The sequence below is a fragment of the Filicampus tigris genome, chromosome 16, assembly GCF_054856515.1.
Source record: "Filicampus tigris isolate MCC_2025a chromosome 16, RoL_Ftig_1.0, whole genome shotgun sequence".
NCBI lineage: Eukaryota > Metazoa > Chordata > Actinopteri > Syngnathiformes > Syngnathidae > Filicampus > Filicampus tigris.
The window spans coordinates 18,279,549-18,286,934 of NC_141232.1; positions in this window are offsets into that span (position 1 = coordinate 18,279,549).

Below are 7,386 nucleotides of genomic sequence, written 5' to 3' on the forward strand. Positions count from 1 at the left end.
ATGTATCGAAATAGACATGTGATCAAAAACAGAGTGCTGTTGCCCACACTAGGCGCTAAGACCATGGTGTGCTGGATGTGTCTGGAAATTAATCGAACACACCCGCAGAGTAGTGCGCGGGCTTTAGAGTGAATTTCCAAACGCTCCCCCTAGACAAGTAAAATATGAATGCACCAGTGTTGTTTTCGTCAACGATGACGATGACGAAAATATTTCGTTAACGCCCCTTTTTTTCATGACGATAACGAGACGATAACGAGCTAAACGTGGCTCTTTGATGACGAAAACATGACGTGATGTACATGAATTTTTGGTGACGAAACTGGCCAAAATTGTTAGCGTGTGGTCCGTCAGACGTTCAAAATTTATGACATCCCTTCCTATGTACACGTAATCTGTCTCAAAAAATTGCTATGCTGGTGCAATTAATCAAACAAAACACGAACAGGTCTGTGCTGGTCTCGGCTCACGCACACTGACACGCTTTCCTTTGACGGACCGTGGCGACAGTGACACCAAATGAGCTTGGTGGCCGGAATGAAGGAAATATATGGACATACTTTCTGTACAACCCTGCAGAAAGAACAACACGATGCATTGTAGACAGCGGTAACGGTGAATGTGGCCACAAAGGTGGAAAGAATAACAACTCTCATGCGACATTTGAGGGCTCACCAGGCTGATATTTTGTCCCAACTCGTCCTGTTAACATATACTGTATACATTTACTTGCACTCTGTTAGTCAACAATTGGCTTGTAATCAATTTCATTGTGCTTAAAGTTTTCCACGTAACTCGTGGCGCATATGGGCCGAGTTAAGGCATAAGTTATTTTGGTTGAGCTAATGTCAAGGCTAACGTCAATTCATTCACTTGTTGTGTGTAAAGTCAAATATTAAATGTAGATTAAGGTAGTGGTCCTCAACCATTTTTCTACCACGGACCGGTTGGTCCGCGTTGGTGTGTGTGTGTGTGTGTGTGTGTGTGTGGGCGTGGGTGTGCGTGTGTATGTGTGTGTGTCTGTACAATGATAAATGCGAATCCACAGGTTTTTTTACTTCACCAATATTGAATTACTTTTTAGCTTTAGCAAGCGGTTAGCCGCCAAAGTACTTACATTTTTTGATGAATCAGTTAAAAAATGTATGCCTATATGCAGAGCTGGGCACTTGACCATTTTTTGCCGGTCCGGCCGCGGCCCTCCACCCTCCACCCTTGATCTGGGTACCCTTCCGGTCGCGACCCTCCGGCCATATTCATAAACATTGTCGGGCCCCGCCCCATTCCGCCCCCCCCCCAAAAAATCATTAATAAGGAGAGCAATTGGCTAAGGTTGACGGGTATGAGTACCTCATTTCAAATGCTAAAAATAAGAAATATGATCCTGTCAAATTCGTGTGCAGACCGTGTACTGTGAAATTTCCAGCAATACAGTGAGGCTTACTGCAGTGTTGCACTCTAAAAACAGTTGGGTTAAAAATAACACAATTTTGGGACATAAATCGACCGATCCACTAGAGTCAATTCGACCCAACTTTGACCCAACTTTTTTTTTAACCAAAAAATGGCTAGTTTTGTGCATAACCCCCAAAATTGGGCTGTTTTGTACAGAACAATGCAAGGTGGGTCAAGTTGACCCAATTAGTGTATCGGTCCCCTTTAGAACCAAAAATGTGTTACTTTTAACCCAACTGTTTTTAGAATGTGTGAGCTTTCACACAATACTGTATTGCAATACATATCATACTGTGACAATACTGTGATAAAACCAAACCATCAGCGAATCACGAATACAGTGTGTGTGGAGGGCTCGTTTGAACGTGGTGATGGATTAGATTTGACATCAAGGTACCAAGTGTATGCTGTGGCTCTTTGGGGTAACACAGTCAAAATTGTGACTCTTTGCCTTTGAGTGGTTGGCCACCCCTGCCTAAGACGGTTGGTCAATGGTGAAACATTCAACAAAGGTTAATGCACGTAACTATTTACTGCTTTGGGGTAGTGTTTAAAGCAAATAAGGAGTACAAAAACTGTTCGTTGTTAAAAAAAGAAAAAAAAAACAACTATCAATATTGACTGATATGAAATACTTAAACATTTTTCACCCATATCACCCTGCCCAACTAATGATATTATGATTAAAAAGGCATTTTTAATCTTTATATTGGCCAGTTTGTTTGACTTCCATAGTTGCGTTGACCTCTTAAAGTTTAAGTATTATTTGTAAAAATAAATACATTTTAAAAAAACAAAATTCCGCCTGATAGTTGACCTGTTTTCTGATGTTGAGCCACGATTGTTTGTTACCTGAGCCCTGAGCAGTTGTGATGCCATTTTTAGTTGACAGAAGTGACAAAATGGTCACCCTGACATGGCTAAAAACAGGTGGATTTTGTTGCTTAACTCGTATTCCACAAACACAATATTAATCAGAATGCCGTGTTTCAACTAGTGGGCCTGCTGGGAACATATTCTTGAAAAAAATGTTTGGGTTGGTTTCAACTTTAATGAGGTTGGGGTGGTTTAATCTGTCCGTATTTAGACAAAAACAAATTAAAACAATTACAAGACCATTGACAAAACTTGACAAACGTGTATATTGAAAATTTGACTGAGTATCAGACTTAAACTTGTTTTTTTGTGTGTGTGTTTTTTAAATGTTTTTCACTCTGTATGGCCCTATGTTAACAGTGTGGTCATAACTGATTCAGGTGTGTGGCTTACAGGACGACTTTTGACCGCAGGCTTGTGACAATTTCTGGAGTTAACGTTTCGACAATATGTGCTTTGTCTTGTATATCATTACATTTTTTGGAACATCCAAACTTGATTTTGCATGCATATCGTATTATTACACATAACCTATTGGAGCAGGTTACAGGGGCCAAACTGAAGCATCAAATCTAAACTGTGAGTACTAGTGATGGGACAAATTGTGTCAAGGCTTCGAAGTGTGTTCAGAAATCCAGGAACAAATTTATGAAGCGCGAATCAAAGCTTGATTCATTTTGTGCAAATGACATAATTGATGGCAAATCGCCACCTTCCTAAAACATTAGCCCGAATCATCCTTTCATCTTTTTTCAGAAAACACGAAAAACTGAACCACATACTGATTATACTGTATTATGTTTATTAACAATTTCAATTTAGGGGTAGTATTGAAGGATCTGTTTGTCGCTGATTTTAGCAAAGGTGACCAGCACCCTGAGGGAAATGCTTAGCCAATAAATATATATTTTTGTCAAAATATGACTAAGGCCATCATTTTAAGAGGGTGATGGTATGAAGCCTCACTGTTTTGACAAGTTGTTCTTGTGTTGGCGCGATTAATGAACAGATAAGACAAAAGGTGGAATGGATTCCCCAAAATCCAGTGACAAATGTGATTTTTTAAATCGTGGAGTCTGTTAAAAAAACAGCAGTTCACTGAAGCTGGCCCGTCTGCGCCAGTAAATGTAGTGAAATCAAGATGTTCTTGCTCTTTTAATAACTGATATCACCGGTAACTGTTTTTAGTTTTACCCACTTAAATTCAATCAGCTTTGCTCTTTTAAATCACATTATCTACTGTACAGTGGGTACGGAAAGTATTCAGACTCCTTGAAATTTTTCACTTTCTGTGTCATTGCAGCCATTTACCAAAACCAAAAAAGTTCATTTCATTTCTCATGAATGTGCACTCAGCACCCCATCTTGACAGAAAAAAACAGAAATGTAGAATTGTTTTCATATTCATTAAAAAGGAAAAACTGAAATATCATATGGTCATAAGTATTCAGACTATGTGCTCAGTATTGAGTGGAACCACCCTTTTGAGCTAGTACAGCCATGAGTCTTCTTGGGAATGATGAAACAAGTTTTTCACACCTGGATTTGGGGATCCCCTGCCATTCCTCCTTGCAGATACTCTTCAGTTCTGTCAGGTTGTACTTTGAACGGTGGTGGACAGCCATTTTCAGGTCTCTCGAGAGATGCTCAATCAGGTTTAGGGCTCTGGCTGGGCCAGTCAAGAACGGTCACAGAGTTGTTCTGAAGCCACTCTTGTTATTTTAGCTGTGTGCTTTCGGGTCATTGTCTTATTGAAAGTTGAACCTTCGGCCCAGTCTGAGGTCCTGAGCACTCTGGAGGTTTTCCTCCAGGATATCTCTGTACTTGGCCGCATTCATCTTTCCTTTAATTGCAACCAGTCGTCCTATCCCTGCAGCTAAAAAACACCCCCACAACAGGATGCTCCCACCACTATGTTTCACTGTAGGGATTGTATTGGGCCGGTGATGAGCAGTGCCTGGTTCTCTCCTGACATAGTGCTTATAATTAATACCAAAAGGTTCAATCTTGATCTCATTAGACCAGAGAATCATATTTCTCATAGTCTGGGAGTTCTTCATGTGTTTTTGTCAAACTCTATGCACACTTTCATGTGTCTTGCACATGAACTTTCTCCCATCTCCCTACTGCATCTCTGGAGCTCAGCCACAGTGATCTTTGGGTTCTTCTTTACCTTCTCACCAAGGCTCTTCTACCACAATTGTTGAGTTTAGTTGGACAGCCAGGTCTAGGAAGAGTTGTGGTCGTCACTAACTTCTTCCATTTGAGGATTATGGAGGCCACTGTGCTTTTAGGAAGTTGAGTGCTGCAGAAATTCATTTGTAACCATAGCCAGATCTGTGCCTTGCCACAAAAATGTCTCTGATCTCCTTGGGCAGTTCCTTCGACCTCATTATTCTCATTTTCGCTGACATGCATTGTGAGCTGTAAGGTCTTATATACAGGGGTGCACATCATTTTTTTCATGCGGTACTCGCATGAGTACCAGGAGATTGTCTTTGGTACTCACTAGTGGGCCAACGGATCACATAAATCACAGTTCAGATCGGTCATGGATTTTGAGCCACGGATCGGATTGTTTTTTTGGTATGAGAAAAAAGAAAAAAAAAGCTCAATAGAACTTTGTCATTTCCGTCGTCATTTCCGGCGCCGCGCAAGTGGCTGCCCGCAACAGCAGCTCCGGCTCACCGTTGAGCCTTTTCGTGCGTTTTTGTACCTTATTATTATTCTACCTCATACCTTTTTCACATAGTTGATGGTCGTAAACTTGCGTAGCAATGGACACCCAAATTGCGGTATTCTTGCTGCTGCTGGTGGCTATTTTTTGCGCGATCGTGTCCAGAGACTTGGCTCGGAACTGCACCCCCATTGTTTACAGCCGGAATCAGCTGTTGGCATTCCGCGCTAATCCCGTGCCGGCTCCCGGGGTGACACCCGATATCCCCTGTGAGCTGAGGAGGAAGAGACGGGGATCTCACGAGGGGGTTAAACGCCGGGAAAGGAGGAGACGATACCATCCCGTCTTCCCGTTTGTTATCATGGGGAATGTTAGATCTCTCCCCAACAAGATGGACGAGCTAGCAGCGCTTACCCGGCATGAGAGGGACTTCCGGGAGGCTAGCCTGATGCTATTCACGGAATCGCGGCTAACAGCGCTAAGGCCGGATGCAGTCGTTGAATTGGACGGCTTCCAAATCATACGCGCTGAAAGGACGCTGGAGAGTGGTAAGAGGAAAGGAGGAGGGTTGGCTGTGTTTGTGAATGATAGATGGTGTAATCCTGGGTACATCACAATCAAGGAGCAGCTTTGTAGCAGGGATATTGAGCTGTTAGCTGTTGGCATGAGGCCATTCTACATCCCGCGAGAGTTTAATCGTGTGATCGCGGTGACCGTCTACGTCCCCCCCGCTGCCAACGGCAACACAGCCTGCGATGTCTTGACTGCAGCCGTGAGCAGGCTACAAACACAGCACCCAAATGCCCTGCTACTCATCTCTGGTGTCTTCCATCGTGCCTCCCCTTCCTCCTCTCTGCCTTCATTCACACAGTATGTCACCTGCCACACCAGAGACAATAAAACACTGGACCTTTTCTATGCCAACACCAAGGAGGCATACACATCACTGCCCCTCCCACCGCTGGGCAAAGCTGATCACAACCTGGTGGCTCTCCAGCCTGTGTACAAACCTCTGGTCCGCAGGCAGCCAGCTGTGACCCGCACGGTTCAGAGATGGTCTGGAGAGGCTGAGGAGGCCTTAAAGGAATGCTTCAGCACAACTGTGTGGGAAGTATTCAGTGATGCTCACGGGGAAGACATTAACAATCTGACGAACACTGTTACAGACTATATATATTTCTGCATGGAGAACACCATACCCACTAGGACAGTAAGGTGTTTCTCCAACAACAAACCCTGGATCACACCAGACCTAAAAGCTCTCCTGAAGGAGAAGAAGAGGGCTTTTTTTTGCGTCAGGCAACAAAGAGGAGCGGAATATTGTGCAGCGCCAGCTGAGGAGGAGGGTCAGAGAGGGGAAAAGGTCCTACAGGAAGAGGATGAAGGAGCAGCTGCTGCAGAATAATGCCAGGGGAGTCTGGAGGGGCCTGAAGACCATCTCAGGCCACTGACAACCCAAGACTGGGGAAGGACCTGCAGTGGGCAAATGAGCTGAACCTCTTTTTCAATAGGTTCAATCAGATGCCGGCCCCCACTCTGTCTCTCCTGCTGCAGCTTCCACCTACTCCTCCTGCTGGGCGTGTCACCCCCTCCCGTCTTTTATCCACAGTCTCCAGCTCCTAGCTACACCAGACAGCCACCACTCCCTCCTGCCCAGCCTTGGCCTTCACAACATCTCAGGTGAAGAACCAGCTGAAGAAGATGAAGGCGAGGAAGGCAGCGGGTCGGGATGGCATCAGGCCCCAGCTCCTCAAATCCTGCGCAGACCAGCTGTGTGGAATTGCACATGTTCAACCTGAGCCTGAAGCTGGGCAGAGTCCCCCAGCTGTGGAAAACATCCTGCCTGGTCCCGGTGCCAAAGACCCCCCACCTGAAGGAGCTCAACCGCTTCAGACCAGTGGCGCTGACGTCTCACCTGATGAAGACCCTGGAGAGACTGGTCCTTGTCCACCTGCGCCCCCTGGTGCGCTCCTCAATGGACCCACTCCAGTTCGCATACCAGCCTGGCATCAGTGTGGATGATGCCATCATCTACCTCCTCCACACTTCACTCTCCCACCTGGAGAAGGCGGGGGACACTGTGAGGATCATGTTCTTTGATTTCTTCAGTGCTTTCAACACCATCCAGCCCACCCTATTTGGAGACAAGCTTGAGCGGGCGGGAGTGGCCCACCACCTCACCACATGAATCCAGGACTACCTCACAAACTAGCCACAGTATGTGAGGACACAGTGTCTGACGTGCTCGTCTGCAGCACGGGGGCCCCGCAGGGAACTGTCTTGGCTCCCTTCCTGTTCACCCTCTACACCTCGGACTTCAACTACAGCACCCCTACCTGTCACCTGTAGAAGTTCTCTGACGACTCTGCGATTGCCGG